At 41.7% G+C, this 22,376-nt stretch overlaps 1 protein-coding gene across 2 annotated transcripts in view; it reads right to left on the minus strand.

Annotated features, from left to right (window-relative positions):
* The window catches only part of LOC121548951 (mannosyl-oligosaccharide 1,2-alpha-mannosidase IA), a 183,965-nt gene that overhangs the window by 153,116 nt on the left and 8,473 nt on the right, over window positions 1-22,376 (minus strand). The window contains exon 1 of one of the 2 annotated variants that reach the window (XM_041860638.1): window positions 11,030-11,052. The exons of the other annotated variant lie outside the window; for it this stretch is intronic. The gene's annotated coding sequence lies outside the window, so the exon portion shown is untranslated. Of the gene's footprint in view, window positions 1-11,029; window positions 11,053-22,376 lie in introns of those variants that run through there. 2 annotated transcript variants of the gene reach the window in all.

Raw genomic sequence — 22,376 nt, forward strand, 5'->3', positions numbered from 1 at the left:
AAAATAACAACGAAGCCCATTGTAGAGTTATAGAAACAAGAAATACACATCACATAAAGATGCCCCACACCCGCTTATTGCCCTGCAGAGTAGCATAAACTCTCTCCATTGGCCACTGGAGGGGAGAGAGAGAGAGAGAGAGAGAGAGAGAGAGAGAGAGAGAGAGAGAGAGAGAGAGAGAGAGAGAGAGAGAGAGGGGAGAGAGAGAGGGGAGAGAGAGAGAGAGAGAGAGAGAGAGAGAGAGAGAGAGAGAGAGAGAGAGAGAGAGAGAGAGAGAGAGAGAGAGAGAGAGAGAGAGAGAGAGAGAGAGAGAGAGAGAGAGAGAGAGAGAGAGAGAGAGAGAGTTAAGATGAATAAAGTTAATATACAGTTTAGAGTGATTAACACAATGCTTAGCATATTTATATATTTTCCCTTTCTGTAATACACATGATTTCCAGTGTTCTGTTTGTTACACTAGGGTTGATGGTCACTTGACTCGATGCAGTATGTTATGGATTAAACTAGAGCTGGGACAATAAACCAAAAATTATTATCGACACCGACCTTACCGATATACTTAACGCAGGCTTTTTGCTGATATCGTTCATTACAATAAGTAGCCTATACTAGAGAAATGTGAAGTTTGAAATGAAATATGTTTGCTAATATGGGTGACTGTTAATGGGACAATTGATGGCTACAACCATCAAAGTAGTAGTAGTAGTAGTAGTAGTAGTAGTAGTAGTAGTAGTAGTAGTAGTAGTAGTAAGTAGTGGTAGTAGTAGTAGTAGTTTAAAGGATAATAAAAAATAATGTTATAAACTTATCGTTCTATTTATCGCTATCGCATCAATTCAGGCAATTTATCACGATATGGATTTTCGTCCAAATCGCCCAGCTCTACATTGAACTCATATCTGTTGATAGTGATTGACGCCAGACTGGAGGTGCAAGGACAAAGGACACATTGATTATTATTGTATTCTGTGAAAGTCACTGCCTTTTGTTTTGCCTTCCTATAAGCCTCTCGGGCTAATGTTCACAGTTCAGTTGTCTGCTGATTAAGATATAAGGGCCTTCTCAGAATGACATTTTCTCTGCCTCTGTGCTGGAGGTGTCTCCCTGTTGCAACTTGTAATAAACCAGTTAGATTTTTTTATTGACTTTATCTGCGACGCCACTTCTTTTGTTCCCCTAGAAATTCCTATTACAGTCAACATCTGTTTATTTGCATGCAAGTTGTAGCCTACCTAGCTACATTAACAGTGCACTACAAAATGAGTCCAAAATAGCAGGAAAACAAATGTTGATAATAAACCCATCTAACAATAGAACGGTATCGGGTATCATTTCCCTTTTAGCGTGTGTGAATGAGCACACTGAAAGGAGCAGTCTCGCAGGAATACAAAAGGGACTTCAAAAACATGACAGTTCAAGAAGGAGCACCACTTGAATGACAAAGGTTCGCTTCTTTGGATTCTAATAACGCACAAGAACCCGGAGCATTAGCATGAAGAATACAGATTTGGGATCTCATTTGTGTTTATACAGCGTTGTGTAATACCAGTTTCTTATTTGTAGTGTTGTACATAGGGTGCTCCTTGATCACAATGCATCATTATTTGTGGTGTGAGGTGGTGAGGTGGAGGGAGGAAACCTCTTTAGACTACATGCTAACAGGGATGGTAATTAGGGTGTTTTATGAAACAGATTGAGCCTTGCTGCTTTTGATGTGAGCTAGAACTAGAGGAAGATCCATTGTGCTGAAAGAGGAGTCGCTGTGTTTACAGTACATTCAAGCATTTGTTCAGAGGAGAGCGAAACAATGAAAGATGGGAAAACAGGGGCAAGCTCTTCATACACCCGCCCACTACAACTAACAGCAGCACCCATTCTAATGCAAGGATGTACTAGTAAACAATGCCAGACAGGGGTAGGACAACACACCCACTCTAATGTAAGGAGGTACTAACTAACCAAAGCCTGGCAGGGCTTGGACAACAATACACCTGACCTGCAGAAAAACAACACACCTTGCCCACCTGTCCATCAGCTCAGCGTTGAGTATGCATGTCTGTGTCGTGCACGCTATAATACATTATTTACTAATGTCATTCCTCTTAGGGGTATTTCCACTGCTAATTCAAGCATCAGCAATACTGAAGAGCCCACTCAGCTAATATTGAAGAGGCTTCTCCCTTGGCAGGTCAGTGCACATTGACCATTACACTCTCCCCAGAGAGAACACTATCCTAAACACAGGAGGGGCAGGAACAGGTAAACATACAGGACCAATACAAAGGCTTCTCTCATAATGTGGGTGGGTCTAATCTAATCTGTAGACAGGCATCAGATTCAGTGCTGACCTGTTTAGAGGTTAAACCTACCCTGCATAATGTCCTACTTGTCTATTTATGAAGGATGAATTAATAACTGCATTATGCTTTTTTTAAATCAAGCTAGCAGCTAAACATCTGAAATTAGTGCACATTGGATGAATTCAATTGAATCCAATCTACGGTCAGTGTACCCTGTAGTCACTGAGAGACACAGCAAAACCAAGCATTTGCATTGACATGGCAGACAAGCTACAGTAGGCTAGACAGACAGGTGAGGATAAGTGCTGCCTGGAATAAATAGTTATGTCAACCAGATTACAATTTTTTTAATAAACCCCAACCAATGACTCAGTCTGGCATCGGCCCATCAGGACAATTCAGTGTCCAACACAAAGAGACGAAAACGCTCCATATTGTTTCATCCCACATTCTTCTTTTATTTTTGATGTGGGATGAAATTAGAAGTTTGTACAGTGATAGAGAGCTAATTAAAACAATTCTTTAAAAATCAGATCCTCTTTTTGTGCAAATGAAAACTGGAGGGATTTCCAGAGGGACTGGTGGGTAGGAGGCTCTGTAATTAGCACAGATCTATCTCTCAGCTTTCCTCTGTGGCCGTGCTGTTCTCTGTTCTCGTACACACACACACACACACACACACACACACACAGCTAGGGTTGGGCGATATTTTGGGAGACCTCTTCAAAGATATGCTACTCCAAATATCGCGATATAATCATTTTCGTAAAAGTTTTAAACATGCTTTATGAGTAGTTCATATGATAAGTGATTTCAAATGGGGCTTTCGCCATTTTGATTGTTATATACTGTTCAATCCAACTTCAAACAAAACAAAACATCCGCATTTTCATCAATTTCTGCAATTTTGTTATCATTTCGGTATTTTGATATTTTATTAGGATCCCCATTAGCTGTTGCTAAAGCAGCAGCTACTCTTCCTGGGGTCCACACAAAACATGACATAATATAGAACAGCTCAAGGCCACTGTTACTTATCATCTCGGTAAACAGGTCAGCCATGGTCAGGTGCGCCCTGTTGATGCCAAGGTCTCGGCTATAACTGCATTTCCAGCACCTACCACCAGACGAGAGCTACGCCGCTTTTTAGGGATGGTTGGCTACTACCGTAGTTTCTGTAAAAATGTCTCTACGGTAGTTGCTTCATTAATGGATTTGCTCAGTCCTGTGGGAAGATTTGTATGGTCTGCGGATTGTCACACTGCTTTCAACACTGCTAAAATCACTCTTATGTAGTACCCCTGTTCTTGCTGCTCCAGATTTTGAACGGACGTTTAAACTTGAGGTAGATGCTAGTGCCAGAGGTGCTGGTACTGTTCTACTGCAGCCGGACCAGAGTGGAGTAGACCATCCTGTCTGTTATTTTTCGCGGAAATTTAACAAAATGTCAAACTAACTATTCAACCATTGAACAAGACGCTCTAGCTTTGTTGTTAGCTCTGCAGTACTTCGAAGTCTATGTTGGTTCCAGTGCACTACCAGTGATAGTGTATACTGACCCTAACCCCTTAGTTTTCTCCACCGTATGTACAACCAGAACCAACGCCTTATGCGTTGGGCACTTGTTGTGCAAAATTATAAATTTGGAGATCCGCCATAAAAAGGGTTTGGTTAATGTGATGGCAGATGCTTTGTCTCGTGTTTAGAGATATAAGATTTATTTTCTATCCCGTGAGGATGCTTTTGCTCTTTGAATTTGTTTTGTGTGTTGTGATAGTACATGAGTCGCAAACCATTGTAGGTTTGCTCTTTTAAGGGTGGGAGTGTTACGGATATAGGTATCCTGTATGTGTATTTGTTTTTCCTCTCCTTCAGCACTAATCACAGGTGTCCCTTGTTTTCCTGATTGGTGGTCGTTGGGGTGTCCCACCTGTCCGACATCCGTTTGTCTGCTGATTGCTGAGGTGGACATTCCTCAGTATTGCACCACCCATTTCTGGTTTTATATTACCAAATCAAATCCCCTGGTTTTAAAAGCCAGTCAGTTGTGTTTTCTGACAGAGACTCTTTTTCTTTGTGAGTATGGATACTGTGGTGTCTTGTTTTTGGTGTACTCACTTGTTTGCTGTCTAGTCCATATTGGACCTATGTTGTTTGTTTGTGCCTGGGAAAAGGGGGGTTTAGCAAGTCGGCCTTGGGCATACACTACCTGTAGGAAAACCTTGTCTAAACACACTAGTTAGACCTGAGCGGACCACCCACTGTAGTTTTGTATGGTTAGCAGTAAGCTTAGTGGTTCTTGAGGCAGGCAAGATCAGTTTAGGGGTTTTTGACTTTATCGTTTCTTTCCTTGGGTCCAGCTCAGCCCCTTTCCCCCGAACCGTTTACCGTGTGTTTATAATAAACATTTTGTGTTTGACGGTTGCATATGGTTGTCGGTGTATTTTGTTCTCACTGTTCCTTGTCAATATTCTAATTCGCGTGAGTTATGTTACGGGTCTCTTTTCCATCCACCCTAGACTTTGAAAGCCACAGGGTTCGTAACAGCTGAACTCAAATGTGCTGGTTGATAAAATAAAAATGTCAGGTTGTAATGCAACAGAATAGGAAAAACGCCAAGGGGGATGAATACTTTTGCAAGGCACTGCATACCAGTTTCATTTGAGGACCAGGATGTTGACAGCTGTGCCATACAGATTGCAAAATAATTGGGAAGAGATTTTTGATATTTTGTTGTGAGGATACAGAATCAATAGACCATTTGTTTTGGTATTGCCCTCAGTTAGCCTGTTTCTGGTCTCAGGTTTGGGAATGGCTGAAAAAGCATAACATTGATCTAAAATTGACCCTAGAAATAGCATTGTTGGGAGATCTGGAGAGACATGGTCAGTCAATTACTAATACACTAATACTCTTAGTAAAAGTATTTATCTTAAACTCGCAATCTGTGGACTCTATTCGATTAGACAGATTCAAATTGTATGTTAAGGGGTAGTTCGCTGGTTCGGGTTCCCGTTTTTGACCTTAGGAGATCTGTCGATGTGCCTTTGAGCAGGGCGTTGACCCTGGTTGCTTCTGTGGGTCGCTCTGGATGGGAGTCTGTTAGATGACTGAATGTAATGTAAATGTTGAGCGGCATCACTGCAAGTAGATTGTATGTTTTAATATTCAATAAAATAAAATAAAAGATACGACAAAACTGGAGCCTGCAGGACTTGTTTTTTGGAGTGTGGTGTCAAAAAAGAAGAGCATCTCTTTATTATGGACATACCTCTCCCCATCTTTACAACCATTGAATCTATACGTTTTGACCATGACAGTTTAGCCAGGGAGGAATTAGACAGGGTAGGAAAACCAAGGTGTTGGTCAGTGTTTCCAGGGGACCCTAATTAGATGTTACATTACATGTTTTCTTACATGCTTTGCCTATTCCTCTCTGATCTAGAAGATACCATTGCAAAAACAACATGCTTGTCTAGGCCTACACAAGCACTGGTACCAGGCTTTATTAGCTAGCCAAGCTTGCTCTGACTCTTAGTACATTTAGCAAGCTAGCTAGTCAGCTAACTAGCTATTAGCATTAGCGGCAAACACTATTTATTTTATACTCTCCTTGAGTGACTGGGGCGGGGCTTGGTGTGGGAAGCGGCATGCAGCATCAGAGGGAGAAAGACGAAAGTAGCAAACGGAATAAACTATAGAAACAGACATTGAACAAACCAAACATTGATATACCGTGTTAGAAAGTAAAGTAAAAACCGTGCATCGATACCGTAAATAGTAAAATACGGTAAATAGTCAAATACAGTATACTGCCCAGCCCTAATTTAGACAACATTTTCAACATATTGATACAGCCTAACTGATAAAACTGTAAAGTTCAAATAGCGTATAGTCTTACACATGATATATTGTCTTGTACTTCACAATATATCGTCAATGTCATATCACGATATTCTATGTAATCATATATATCGGCCCAAACCTAACACACACACACCACAGGCCTCGCTAGTCTCCAACTATGCAGAGGAATGCTACTAAACAGCTCTGTTCAGGGTTAAGCAGAGGCTATTCATAGACAGGTATTTACAAGAATGTAAGCTAGTTCACCCATTATACACACTACACAAAGCAATGCACCATTCTTTGTCTATGCAGGTGTTTGTCTGTGTCTCATACATAATACTGAGAAACTGAGAATAGTGAGAAAACCACCACAATATGTACAGTAAGGGCCTATTGGATTTCCTCCTCATTCATAATGAGTGTGACATCAGAGCGAGCACAGTCATGTCATTACAACAGCCCTCTAATCTAACCCACTTTCAGAAATCAATTGCCAAGGACAGGGGGAGGATGATCTCCCTGGCTAAGATGATTATCACCTTTTTAAAAAGCATTTAATGTTCCATCACAACGATGTGGATCTAATGAGAACAAAAGGGGGCAGTAACCGACATTATCTCCCAGCACAGATCAAATACCGGTCCTATATTATCCCCAGCACTGGCTACCTCTCTGGGAAACCAGACTCTGGTAACTCAGATACAGTGGGGGAAAAAATTATTTAGTCAGCCACCAATTGTGCAAGTTCTCCCACTTAAAAAGATGAGAGAGGCCTGTAATTTTCATCATAGGTACACGTCAACTATGACAGACAAATTGAGATTTTTTTTCTCCAGAAAATCACATTGTAGGATTTTTTATTAATTTATTTGCAAATTATGGTGGAAAATAAGTATTTGGTCACCTACAAAAGTATTTGGTCACCTCGTTACCTGTATTAATGGCACCTGTTTGAACTTGTTATCAGTATAAAAGACACCTGTCCACAACCTCAAACAGTCACACTCCAAACTCCACTATGGCCAAGACCAAAGAGCTGTCAAAGGACACCAGAAACAAAATTGTAGACCTGCACCAGGCTGGGAAGACTGAATCTGCAATAGGTAAGCAGCTTGGTTTGAAGAAATCAACTGTGGGAGCAATTATTAGGAAATGGAAGACATACAAGACCACTGATAATCTCCCTCGATCTGGGGCTCCACGCAAGATCTCACCCCGTGGGGTCAAAATGATCACAAGAACGGTGAGCAAAAATCCCAGAACCACACGGAGGGACCTAGTGAATGACCTGCAGAGAGCTGGGACCAAAGTAACAAAGCTTACAGTAACACACTACGCCGCCAGGGACTCAAATCCTGCAGTGCCAGACGTGTCCCCCTGCTTAAGCCAGTACATGTCCAGGCCCGTCTGAAGTTTGCTAGAGTGCATTTGGATGATCCAGAAGAGGATTGGGAGAATGTCATATGGTCAGATTGGAGGACAAAGAATGCTGAGTTGCATCCAAAGAACACCATACCTACTGTGAAGCATGGGGGTGGAAACATCATGCTTTGGGGCTGTTTTTCTGCAAAGGGACCAGGACGACTGATCCGTGTAAAGGAAAGAATGAATGGGGCCATGTATCGTGAGATTTTGAGTGAAAACCTCCTTCCATCAGCAAGGGCATTGAAGATGAAACGTGGCTGGGTCTTTCAGCATGACAATGATCCCAAACACACCGCCCGGGCAACGAAGGAGTGGCTTCGTAAGAAGCATTTCAAGGTCCTGGAGTGGCCTAGCCAGTCTCCAGATCTCAACCCCATAGAAAATCTTTGGAGGGAGTTGAAAGTCCGTGTTGCCCAGCGACAGCCCCAAAACATCACTGCTCTAGAGGAGATCTGCATGGAGGAATGGGCCAAAATACCAGCAACAGTGTGTGAAAACCTTGTGAAGACTTACAGAAAACGTTTGACCTGTGTCATTGCCAACAAAGGGTATATAACAAAGTATTGAGAAACTTTTGTTATTGACCAAATACTTATTTTCCACCATAATTTGCAAATTAATTCATTAAAAATCCTACAATGTGATTTTCTGGATATTTCTTTCTCATTTTGTCTGTCATAGTTGACGTGTACCTATGATGAAAATTACAGGCCTCTCTCATCTTTTTAAGTTGGAGAACTTGCACAATTGGTGGCTGACTAAATATTTTTTTCCCCACTGTAGATCTGTGGAATTTAGAGGTTGGGATGACTAGGATGTTTCTTTTTTGCCATAATCGAAGGTAGACATGTACACAAAGCTGAAAACAAGGACTTTTAAGCCTTTAGACAATTGAGACATGGATTGTGCATATATGCCATTCAGAGGGGGAATGGGCATGACAAAATATTTAAGTGCCTTTGAATGGGTATGGTAGTAGGTGACTGGCACACTGGTTTGTGTCAAAAACAGCAACGCTGCTGGTTTTTCATGCTCAACAGTTTCTCGTGTGTATCAAGAATAGTCCACCACCCAAAGGACATCCAGCCAACTTGACACAACTGTGGGAAGCATTGGAGTCAACATGGGCCAGCATCCCTGTGGAACGCATTTGACACCTTGTAGAGCCCATGCCCCGACGAATTTAGGCTGTTCTGAGGGCAAAGAGGGAGGGGGGGTGCAACTCAATATTAGGAATGTGTTCTTAATATTTTGTACACTGTGTACATTTTCAGTAACCCACAATATTTTTATTTTAAACTGTTTGAAGCTGGTGTACAAAACAAAAGTAAAAAACGCAAAAACTAAACATTAGAACGGGAAGCATAGAAATAGTGTACATAGAATAGATCTACCGCTTCTTATACTTGCTTTCAATGAGCATGACAGATCTATAACTCACTTCTATGTGAATTTGGTCAGGTCGCCCAAAAATATATATTGCAGCTTTAACTGAGAGAGAGAGAGAGAGAGAGAGAGAGAGAGAGAGAGAGAGAGAGAGAGGGGTTGTCCAGACTGTTTTCAAAGTCTTGCTTTGACCACCAGACGACAGAAAGAAAATAAAAACGTATGAGCTGAACATAACATTATGGCAGTGGAAGGGAGGACAGTAGCAGGTGACCCAACTGTGGTGTGTGACTACTATCATTTCCCATTGTAGCTAATTCAATTGCAGTAATTCCATTACAGATTTAGTAACAGAATTGCATGTTTTAATCACTTCATAATTCCTATCAGTAAAAACGAATTGGTAGGTCTACTTTTACTTGTTACTTCTGTGAACTTCCTCCCTCCTCATGAGGGAGAGAAATGAGAAAATATCTTAAAGATGTGGGTTTTTGGTAACGGAATTACAAGGCACAAGGCAATGTTTCTTAAACTTACAGAAGGCAAATAATTTATACAAAACAAAATACAGTTGAAGTCAGAAGTTTACATACACCTTAGCCAAATACATTTAAACTCAGTTTTTCACAATACCTGACATTTAATCCTAGTAAAAATTCCCTGTTTTAGGTCAGTTAGGATCACCACTTGATTTTAAGAATGTGAAATGTCAGAATAATAGTAGAGAGAATGATTTATTTCAGCTTTTATTTATTTCATCACATTCCCAGTGGGTCAGAAGTTTACATACACTCAATTAGTATTTGGTAGCATTGCCTTTAAATTGTTTAACTTGGGTCAAACGTTTCGGGTAACCTTCCACAAGCTTCCCACAATAAGTTGGGTGAATTTTGGCCCATTCCTCCTGACAGAGCTGGTGTAACTGAGTCAGGTTTGTAGGCCTCCTTGCTCGCACACGCTTTTTCAGTTCTGCCCACAAATGTTCTATAGGATTGAGGTCAGGGCTTTGTGATGGCCACTCCAATACCTTGACTTTGTTGTCCTTAAGCCATTGTGCCACAACTTTGGAAGTATGCTTGGGGTCATTGTCCATTTGGAAGGCTCATTTGCGACCAAGCTTTAACTTCCTGACTGATGTCTTGAGATGTTGCTTCAATATATCCACATAATTTCCCTTCCTCATGATGCCATCTATTTTGTTAAGTACACCAGTCCCTCCTGCAGCAAAGCATCTCCACAGCATGATGCTGCCACCCCCGTGCTTCAAGGTTGGAATGGTGTTCTTTGGCTTGCAAATACCCCCTTTTTCCTCCAAACATAACGATGGTCATTATGGCCAAACAGTTCTATTTTTGTTTCATCAGACCAGAGGACATTTCTCCAAAAAGTAAGATCTTTGTCCCCATGTGCAGTTGCAAACCGCAGTCTGGCTTTTTTATGGCGGTTTTGGAGCAGTGGCTTCTTCCTTGCTGAGCGGCTTTTCAGGTTATGTTGATATAAAACTTGTTTTACTGTGGATATAGATACTTTTGTACCCGTTTCCTCCAGCATCTTCACAAGGTCCTTTGCTGTTGTTCTGGGATTGATTTGTACTTTTCGCACCAAAGTACGTTCATCTCTAGGAGACAGAATGCGTCTCCTTCCTGAGTGGTATGACGGCTGCGTGGTCCCATGGTGTTTATACTTGTGTACTATTGTTTGTACAGATGTACGTGGTACCTTCAGGCTTTATGAAATTGCTCCCAAGGATGAACCAGACTTGTGGAGGTCTACCATTTTTTTCTGAGGTCTTGGCTGATTTCTTTTGATTTTCCCATGATGTCAAGCAAAGAGGCACTGAGTTTGAAGGTAGGCCTTGAAATACATCCACAGGTACACCTCCAAAAGTCCTAACTGACATGCCAAAACTATAGTTTGTTAACAAGACATTTGTGGAGTGGTTGAAAAACAAGTTTTAATGACTCCAACCTAAATGTATGTAAACTTTGGACTTCAACTGTATAAGTGTTGATATTAGTTGGTAGGGTATTTACTAAAACATTATTGTGTTTTGATGTATTTTCTAATACCTTTTAAGACTTTTTCTGGTAGATGTTATCTAAGACCCCTTTTCCATCTGTTGGACCAGAAATCAAAGCCTTTGCTTAATCCTAATTTTTAGGATGGAAAATGGTTGAAAAATGTATATATGCCTTAATATATCAAAAATATAGACACTTAGCTTTCATTTGACACCCAATTTGACATGCTCCTATGAACTTCACATGTTGGTGCTCATGGGTGCTTTTAGATGGAAATGCCCTTCAATAGATTTTCAAATGATTCAAGTGGCATAGAATCTCCTCAATGGCTGACATCAATGGCAGTGGAGTAGACCGCCGCTCGATGCTCAGACAACACAGCACAATGAGCCACTGTATCCATTTCAGCATTCCCCACGGAGGTCGCCACTGTTACGGCGGCTTGTCATTACACCAACGTGGAGACTGGAGAGGCAAGCAGCGAGTCCGCCCTCCCTCCTGCATATAGATGATGACAAATCATTGACTGCTGTGCAAAGATCTGGGAGTTAATGACCCTGTTTGCTGGAGGCGTCCTATTGAGTAATCTGTAACTGGAGGCATGTGTGTAGTGCTGAAGTCCCCAGGGAGGACTGGCAAATTACAGGACAACAAATCCAGTAGTGAAACAGAAGCTGAAATGAAATCCTGCCTGGTGGGTCTCCAGGGAAACACCTGCAGGTCGACGCCTAGCTAACAGGTGCAGCTCAGGTGGGGTAGTGATGGGGGAGGATGGAGGGGTGGGTGGAACACTGGGCACTGGCGACGAAGTGGGTCTTTGGCACAAGGGTGAAAGCACACACACACACACACAGCCAATGTGGCCTCCCCTGGGGCAGCATGGGAACACAGCTGAAAAGTGTGTTGGGTTACAGATGTTTGGGTTACAGATGTTTGCCCTGCGCCCTAAAAGAAAGCAGAGCGGTGGCGGCTGGCCAGTGGGCTGAATTGGCTGTGGTCGATGGTGGCATCATTTACACATGGTAAAGTGCTGGACGGGCGGGATTGAGTTACTCAGGAGCATGCCTACTCAGATGCCATCTGCACAATGACACTACTACACTTTGTTTTCTCTCACCATCATCAATAGACTTGTATTACCATTTGGATAATGCACTTAACAGTGGTAATAAAGCTTCTGTCTAATACACTCAAAACATATTGGTTTTTTTTACAACACCAAAACAATTCTCTCCAGTGTTCTGATATTGAGCCATCACCCACTGAGATAGAAAACTGGATCTATGTAGAAGGACCAACAAATGTCTCGGATTTTCCTACTCCAAATTACAGCAGCTCTTGTAATTCAGAAGTATTAAAACATTTATGATGATCGCCCCTGCAAAACAAGATTCTTCAAAAACACTGCTATGAGGAAATATTGTAAGTGTTTCATCCAAAGTCAAAGAAGAAATGCAAAATTAAGTGTGCGGCTTGACACAGGAAACATCATGAAAAATGAATGGCATTTTCAATCTGACATGCATTCAGGCTACTAGGATATTATAATAACTTATTTTTAAGGCGGTGAAGTGCATGAAGTGTTGCCTCTGAAAATGCGCCATTACATTATTTCCATAAAGCGACATCCATGCCTTGCCGCCGTGGCCATGCGTGATGTAAATCTGGGAGCTTCTCCTCTATGGCGTCACATTGGCTTTCCAGTAATTCTCAGGCTGCGCCCAACCTGCGTTACATGAGATTAATTGGTCAGGAAATCAATGAGCCATTGGTCCTTTAAGTGTGTTCTGTCACTGCGACGTGTGGCCCGAGAGATGCTTGATACCAGGTAGAAGAAGAGGAACCAAAATGGGCCATTGTGATTGGCCGATAGATCCAGGATTCACCTTCTCCAACCATTATTCCACACCAGGGCTCAGATTCACAAAACCTTCTTAAGAAGACATTTCTTCTTAACTGGCATTTTTTCCTTCACTATATAGACTGAAGAAGAAAGTTAAGCAAAATTCCTATTCCTCAAAACGGTTCTTGGAAATGTTCTTGCGCTATTTCTTATGTTTCCCCTTAAGCAAAAAGTTAAGAAGAAATTTGATTCTTGAAAATAAAGTTATTGGAAATGTTCTTAATTCCAAGCTAGCTAAACCCTTGTCTTAAACTCAGGGCAGTGAGAGAAAAAGCTCATGAAAGCAATTGAACATGTTTAATTCACTCACAAACTTTTCAGTATTGATTATTTTAAACCCAAGAACATATTTTAGAACAGTCATCTCAGTAAGAAATATGCTAACATGATTGCCATTGCTAGCTAGATAGCTAGCTAAAATGGTTGCCTAGCAACAAACATCTTAAGATATTTGAGAAGTTTGTGAGAAAATCTTATGAATTTCTTATTTTTTTCATAAGATACTTCTTAAGATGTTTGTTGCTAGGCAACAATTTTAGCTAGCTATCTAGCTAGCAATGGCAATCATGTTAGCATATTTCTTACTGAGATGACTGTTCTAAAACATGTTCTTGGGTTTAAAATAATATTAAAACCGCGATCGATAATAGACAGTACTGTGCAGCCGTCTTCATCGACCTGGCCAAGGCTTTCGACTCTGTCACCCACCCCATTCTTATTGGCAGACTAAATAGCCTTGGTTTCTCAAATGACTGCCTCGCCAACTACTTCTCAGATAGAGTTCAATGTGTCAAATCGGAGGGCCTGTTGTCTGGACCTCTGGCAGTCTCTATGGGGGTGCCACAGGGTTCAATTCTTGGGCCGACTCTTTTCTCTGTGTATATCAATGATGTCGATCTTGCTGCTGGTGACTCTCAGATCCACCTCTACGCAGACGACACCATTTTGTATACATCTGGCCCTTCATTGGACACTGTGTTAACAAACCTCCAAACAAGCTTCAATGCCATACAACACTCCTTCAGTAGCCTCCAACTGCTCTTAAATCGAACGCTGCTGGCACCCGCCCACCCGACTAGAATCACTACACTCGACGGGTCTGACCTAGAGTATGTGGACAACTACAAATACCTAGGTGTCTGGTTAGACTGTAAACTCTCCTTCCAGACTCACATTAAGAATCTCCAATCCAAAGTTAAATCTAGAATCGGCTTCCTATTTCGCAACAAAGCCTCCTTCACTCATGCTGCCAAACATGCCCTCGTAAAACTGACTATCCTACCGATCCTTGACTTCGGCGATGTCATTTACAAAATAGCCTCCAACACTACTCAGCAAATTGGATGTAGTCTATCACAGTGCCATACGTTTTGTCTCCAAAGCCCCATACACTACCCACCACTGTGACCTGTACGCTCTTGTTGGCTGGTCCTCACTACATGTTTGTTGTCAAACCCACTGGCTCCAGGCCATCTATAAATCACTGCTAGGCAAATCCCTGCCTTATCTTAGCTCATTGGTCACCATAGCAGCACCCACCCGTAGTCTGCGCTCCAGCAGGTATATCTCACTGGTCATCCCCAAAGCCAACACCTCCTTTGGCCGCCATTCCTTCCAGTTCTCTGCTGCCAATGACTGGAACGAACTGCAAAAATCTCTGAAGCTGGAGACTCTCATCTCCCTCACTAACTTTAAGCATCAGTTGTCAGAGCACCTTACCGATCACTGCACCTGTACACAGCCCATCTGAAAGTAGCCCACCCAACTACCTCATCCCTATATTGTTATTTATTTTTCTCTTTTGCACCCCAGTATCTCTATTTGCACATAATCTCTTGCACATCTAGCATTCCAGTGTTAATACTAATTGTAATTATTTTGCACTATAGCCTATTTATTGCCTTACCTCCATAACTTGCTACATTTGCACATACTGTATATATATTATCTGTTGTATTTTTTGACTTAATGTATTTTCACCCCATATGTAACTGTGTTGTTGTTTTTATTGCACTGCTTTGCTTTATCTTGGCCAGGTCGCAGTTGTAAATGAGAACTTGTTCTCAACTGGCTTACCTGGTTAAATAAAGGTGAAATTAAAATTAAATTTAAAAAACGTTTTTGCGTAATAAGTGTTTTGTGAATCTGGGCCCAAGTCAACCACACTGAAGATTGTCAGTAGCTATTAAAGGCAATGTGGACACAGCATTCAGAAGGTCATGGACATTCTTCTATTGAAAGTTACTTTGGGACAAGAGTCATCCAGCTCTCATCTGCAGAGCATAGTAGAGACTGCATTGTTGTAAAGAATAATTCCTTTCTCCGATTGTTTGACTCACCCCACATTACCTCATGCAGCTGTAGCCAGGGACTTGAGGGTGTGGAGATCACAGATATATGTTGTCTAGTTACCCTGAAGCAGAGCAGCAACAATATGGCATGTAGGGTTAAATCATTTGCTATGCTGATGGAAGTCTATTTTGCTTATCTCACACATCCTGTGGTCACTACAACATTTTGGCAAAAACCATAGAGGTAAATGGCTGATTTCGAGCAATAGGACTCCAATAACGTGATAGGTAGCCTAGTTAACGGTGTTAAACAATACCAGACAATCCTACTGAGGAACACCATATTAAACACAAATCAATAGAAACTGATTGCGGACAGGGAAAGAGATGAAATTGAACAGGAAAATCCATTAACTCGCAGTTCAGTAAGCTCCTGTCATTAATTGAGTAAAACAGCCGCTGGATTAAAAGGTATTGACAACATAAACATGCTATCGAACAAAAAAGGATTTAGCAATTTATGATGCAATCACTTTAATTATCTGAGGAGCGGTGTCCTGGCAAAAACTAGGGCCGGGACGATACCAATATCACGATACTCGTTAGAATCGTGGCAAGGAAACAAAACACGAAGCGGCTTTAACTTCTTTATGAAAACAGCCCTAATATTGGAAACAAACATCATTATGTTGTCATCCAGAGTCACATTTATTTGTTTTCCAAGCTATAGCACACAATAATTTACATACAGCAGGACCAAAGAGTATCGTCCGGTTTGTGTTTTCATTTTTGCCATGGAAAAAAATATTGTGACACTGGTATCGTCACAGCCCTGGCAAAAAAAACGAAATAACAATTTTAATTTAAAGGTGTTAGTACACGCGTCTCCAAAACGAGGTCCGGTAAGGACTATTTAATTGAAGAGCGGAGCGTTCTGTTCACTTCAAACTCAGCGCACACGTTTATTGACTTGACCTTTTTATTCATTATTGGGAACAGTGGAATTTGGTTTGATCCAGCCTCTTGACACAAGGCAAACTAATGAAGACCTTGTGAAAAGCCAATCGATTTTCTTCCCTCCTCCCCTCGATACGGAAGCGGTTAGGCCGAGCCATCCATCATTTGTTTAACAGGCTGTAAATCATGATTAAAGAGCAGAGGCCCAACATTATTCAAATCTGTTGGCCTGTACGAGTGGTTTGTTGAATGAATAGACACAGCACTGCACTGTCTGTGAAGGTGATCCAATCTGCACTGTTGGCATACAGATCTGATACAAAGTCTATATAGACTTGGTCACATGGGCAACTCCTTTCACCACGCGTTATCACGTCAAATTTCTCAGCCACTGCGACTGGTCGCCATGCCATGTCAATCTTTAGACCTGTGTAAGGTACAGAGGTCAACCTGGAACAGCTCTTAGGGACCATTAATCAACTGGTTCTAGGGCTTGTTTATTGAACAATCAGTGCCTCAGTCAGGGGAGGGGCAAGTAATCAATTGGGTCCATGGTCTACAACACATAGGTGTCAGCATTAATTTGCCTGCTTGATGACCTCACTACGCATTATGACACCCAAATAGGGGGGTTAATGCATGGATGTTTAGGTTCCAGAATTGTACCTTAGCACCGGCAGTATCTATGGAGATTGGAGAGTGAGCCAACATCCTTGTCCATCAGAAGAGCCACAGTACCATGGATCTTCCTTAACCCCATACACAGTAAAGAGTTTCCAGTTGTATCCATTAGTGTGCAGTAGCTTTTCCTACACTGCAGAACAGAGTACTCACCTCTCCTCTTGGCTGCTTGTTTACTAAGCCAGTCTTTGAGATTCTATCCACAAGGTATTTTGGTTCTCCTCTGTCAATGTGGGTGCGCAGCCAGACCCCTGCTGTATACCTCTCTCCACTCTTTTATAGCAGGAATAAAAATGAATTGTGCATTCTGAGAATAAAAAGGTAGCAGGGCGGTGATGAAAAAGAAAAAGGATAGGCGCCTGCAGATGCTTTAGGGCTTCAATTATTGCCTCTATGGTGCCACAGGTCAACAGGGGCGCTTTGGCTCAGGCCTGGTCCGGGTCAGCCCAGTCCAGCTGAGTCTGAATGAGGCCGGGGCTTGACTCTGGGCAGGGCTGTGTTCCGACACGAGAAGGTGAGACTGTATGGGGGCAGGAATTAAGAGCTTTTACAGATAAAGCAGGCGCCCAGAGGCCCAGAGGGTTACAGCCTGGCTGAGAGAAAAACTCACCGCTGCCTTGCGCTTTCTTTCCTTTACCTCTTCTCTCCCATGTCTTATTTACGAGTGGAAAAATAAGAAGACGCTGGCTGAATTATTTAGCGTGTGTACTCGGCTTTCCTTTCCCAGTAAATTAATGTGGTGCACTGCGTACACTGACAAAACCAACCTGGGCAGGGTCTATAAAGTTCCATGAAAACACAAACGACACAAAGCAAAACACACAATTCGATCTCAGAAACAAAAGAGGTGATACTGCTGCTGCATTTGGACAAGGTGGGCCCGCTCTGTCAATATAACAATTTTGTTGTCCACTTGACTTTACAAAGAGCATCAATCCAAACCCCTAACAACATTCTCAGCTGTAAATTGTGTTGTATGCATCAGGCCCAAAGCAACACAAAAATCAATACTAAATGGCCCAGAGGCAGAACTGCACGTTACTTGGCATATTGCATTTATGACATCATTTCACAAAATGGGACGTCACAAAATGAGACAGCCATTATGAAAATATGCCTGGTTACTTAAATCCCCAAAGATCAAAAATGTGTCTGGAAGAGGCAAAACGATGCCATGTAGAGCTGTGAAGTTGTCATTCACCATGCCGGTGTTAAAACAAGGTCAGGTACGTGACAAGCTTAACAATAAACAGTGTTTAATGGTAGTGATGACATGGTGGCAGACAGAGGGGTTTGAGCTACCAGGGTAAGCTGCTCCAGGCACTTGTACTCTGCCTCTGCTGCAGTCTGTATTTAGCAGTATAGAGGATAGCTGACACAGGGAAAAACCCAGCTTGTGGCCAAAAGCAGAGGATTGACGGCTCCTGCTCCACCACATTGGGCATAGTCCATCATCATAATAGGAATCAGGGCAGTGGTGGACGGGGCAGAGGAGAGTCTGCTGCTCTGCTGGGCCATTAGGCTGGGGATGGAGGGAATAATCCGTTAACCATAGGTCGTTATTGAAATGCATTTCCTAATTAAAGGGCAATTCTGCCACTTTTCAACCTAATATTCATTAACGCCAGCATCATACCAGTGTCTACATATGTGAAAACGGCAAGATCCTATGATCTGTGGTTAAAAAATAATAATAATAAAAAAATAGCTTCTCTGTGATCACAGGGTAGGATTTAAAGTAAGAAAAACCTGCAATGACTTTCTAGCCAGAGGGAAGGTATTTTCTTGCTCCCCACATCACGTCTAATCTCATAGTGTTTGAAAATCACTGTTTTTAAAATGTTGTAACTTTTGATGATGTCATCGGGTAGAACTTTTTACCATATATATATATATATTGTTCTACAAATGTACACTACCAGTCAAAGGTTTGGACACACCTACTCATTCAAGGGTTTTTCTTTATTTTTACATTGTAGAATAATAGTGAAGACATCAAAACTATGAAATAACATATGGAATCATGTAGTAACAAAAAAGTGTTCTATTTTATATTTGAGATTCTTCAAATAGCCACCCTTTGCCTTGATGACAGCTTTGCACACTCTTGGCATTCTCTCAACCAACTTCATGAGGTAGTCACCTGGAATGCATTTCAATTAACAGGTGTGCCTTCTTAAAAGTTAATTTGTGGAATTCCTTTCCTTCTTAATGCGTTTGAGCCAATCAGTTGTGTTGTGACAAGGTAGGAGGAGGGTTATACAGAAGATAGCCCTATTTGGTAAAAGACCAAGTCCATATTATGTCAAGAACAGCTCAAATAAGCAAAGAGAAACGACAGTCAATCATTACTTTAAGACATGAAGGTCAGTCAATAAGGAACATTTTAAGAACTTTGAAAGTTTCTTCAAGGGCAGTCGCAAAAACCATCAAGCGCTATGATGAAACTGGCTCTCATGAGGACCGCCACAGGAATGGAAGACCCAGAGTTACCGCTGTTTTAGAGGATAAGTTCATTAGAGTTATCAGCCTCAAATTGCAGCCCAAATAAATGCTTCACAGAGTTCAAGTAACAAGACACATCTCAACATCAACTGTTCAGAGGGGATTGTGTGAATCAAGCCTTCATGGTCGAATTGCTGCAAAGAAACCACTACTAAAGGACACCAATAAGAAGAGACCTGCTTGGGCCAAGAAACACGAGCAATGGACATTAGACCGGTAGAAATGTGTCCTTTGGTCTGGAGTCCAAATTTGAGATTTTTGGATCTAACCGCTGTGTCTTTGTGAGACGCTGTGTGGGTGAACGGATGATCTCCGCATGTGTAGTTCCCACCGTAAAGCATGGAGGAGGAGGTGTTGTGGTGTGGGGGTGCTTTGCTGGTGACACTGTCTGTGATTAATTTAGAATTCAAGGCACACTTAACCATCATGGCTACCACAACATTCTGCAGTGATACGCCATCCCATCTGGTTTGGGCTTATAATAACTATAATTTGTTTTTCAACAGGACAATGACCCAACACACCTGCAGGCTGTGTAAGGGCTATTTGACAAAGAAGGAGAGTGATGGAGTGCTGCATCAGATGACCTGGCCTGCACAATCCCCCGACCTCAACCCAATTGAGATGGTTTGGGATGAGTCGGACGGCAGAATGAAGGAAAAGCAGCCAACAAGTGCTCAGCATATGTGGGAACTCCTTCACAACTGTTGGAAAAGCATTCCAGGTGAAGCTGGTTGAGAGAATGCCAAGAGTGTGCAAAGATGTCATCAAGGCAAAGGGTGGCTATTTGAAGAATCTCAAATATAAAATATATTTTGATTTGTTTAACACTTATGGTTACTACATGATTTCATATGTGTTATTTAATAGTTTTGATGTCGTCACTATTATTCTACAATGTAAACAATAGTAAAAATAAAGAAAACCCCTTGAATTAGTAGGTGTGTCCAGACTTTTGACTGGTACTGTAGACACTGGTATTGTGCTGGCGATAATGAAAATGAGGTTGAAAAGTGGTGGAATTGACACCCAAGTGGCAAAACGCATCTCTGCGTGCCTGGCATCTCTGCGTGCCTCAGCTTGGATGTCGGCCCACCACCTCAAGCTCAACCTCGACAAAACGAAGCTGCTCTTCCTCCCGGGAAAGGCCTGCCCGCTCCAAGACCTCTCCATCACGGTTGACAACTCCACAGTGCCCCCTACCTGAGTGCAATGTACCTTGGCGTGACCCTGGACAACACCCTGTCGTTCTCTGTAAACATCAAAGCAGTGACTCGCTCCTGCAGGTTCATGCTCTACAACATCCATCCGTATCCATTGTGCATCTATTACCAGAATGCTAACAAAATTAGCACAAGAAATAGCGAATTTCCATGGAGGCTTCTAGCTAAATATGCTAAGGGGCGCAAAGGAAAATAAATGAATTGCAAAGACAGGCAATCTAGCTCATAAAGTTATCAGGGCCTAAAATGAACACCTGCCTCCCGCCAAATGCGAGTACATTTTGGCATTGGCGGGTAAGAATGTCTAATTCACCAGCCACTTTGGATGGTGGTCACAATCAGGGCTCTACAGTGCGAGCATTTCATAAATAGTCAAGTCAAGTATAGGCACAAGTGCAAGTTGAGATTTATAGCAAAATAAATGCTGCAGTAGCTGTTTTCAAAGTATTTCTGCCGCTTTGTTTCATATCTGATAATGCATAAAGAAATCTGAATCCTGAAGTTACAGCTATCTGACCTCGCGCAGCAACACTGCCAGTATGGGGGTCTGTGAGCACTGAGTGAAGTGCTGAAAGACTCATTTTTAGAAGCAATGCGCACAGGCATAAAAGTTTACTCGAAAGTCTACTAAAGTGAGACTTTGTCCTCGTGTTTCTTGGCTATTTACATTGTTTTTTCCACAAGCTAGGATTATTTTCAATGTTTGAGTTTGCTTCCACTGCTAGCAAAAAGAGACATCGTCGGCCTCTACTAGCGAGATTCTAAAAAGGCACACATGATGACTGGAGTTGCCCTATTACCAAGGTAACCTTAAAGGGGCAGATAAATATCAGATAAAAAAGAAATTGGTTAAAAGACTCAGGTCACAGAGTATTAAATAAAGCAATATATACCACATCACTTCTCACTAGTAATACATTTCTTGTTTTAAAAACATTACTAAGCATGCTCATCATTTTGTATTTAATTTTTTGGTGTAATTATGATGAGAAACATATTTTGGCAGGTAAACAAATCGGAGTGGGTGGTATGCCACAGTGGCTGGTATACAATTTTTGTTTAGTTTTAGGCCCTGAAAGTTATACATATATAGAGAAGAGTAATTTTGGGTGAGTTTGGACATTTACAAGCAGATGTGAACGAGAGACATTATGCAAATGAACAAAGTTTTGACGTATGCTTGTTTGAAGGAAGAACAGTACTGGCTTTCCAGCAGCATGCCTGCTCTGCTCAGAGAAAGGGAGGAGAAAAAAACACAAGGAAATCAAGATAGCAGTGGCAGCTGTACAAATAACTAATCCAAAGGGCTTTGACTTCTCAAACACGGCAGAAAGCTAACGCAATATGATGCCCGGTAACCTTATTAATTCAGCCACTTACTTAGATAGCAAGTTAAACTTAGGGGTCGTGTTAATGCAGAATTGTACGTATTTCACGCAGGAAAAAAAGATAAAACACAAAATAAATATCTTGCTGCGTTTTGTAAACGCAGATCTAAAATGCTTCTTATTGTAATTTCTGTTCGGCATCAGACAAATTTTGTGCTTCATTTGCACTTCTAAACTCAGATACTTTTATCGGTGTAGCCAGCCTATTTTTCTCAGTAAAATGCAAGATTAACATCAAGCAAAACATTAGGCTACATTCTTTCTATGATAGGCCTAAACATTAGAAATATGATGGCCATGCATCGTTTTTGCAAAAAATACCTTGCTTTTTCATTGTAAGCTCATTTACTTGTGTGGCTGCCAGCCAAATAGCGTTGCACTTCTGTTGTCATCTGATGAAAATGAAGCTATTTTCTGTGAAGGAAAACTATGAAGGAAAACTCACCT

This window comes from Coregonus clupeaformis, chromosome 33 (assembly GCF_020615455.1).
Source record: "Coregonus clupeaformis isolate EN_2021a chromosome 33, ASM2061545v1, whole genome shotgun sequence".
Lineage (NCBI taxonomy): Eukaryota > Metazoa > Chordata > Actinopteri > Salmoniformes > Salmonidae > Coregonus > Coregonus clupeaformis.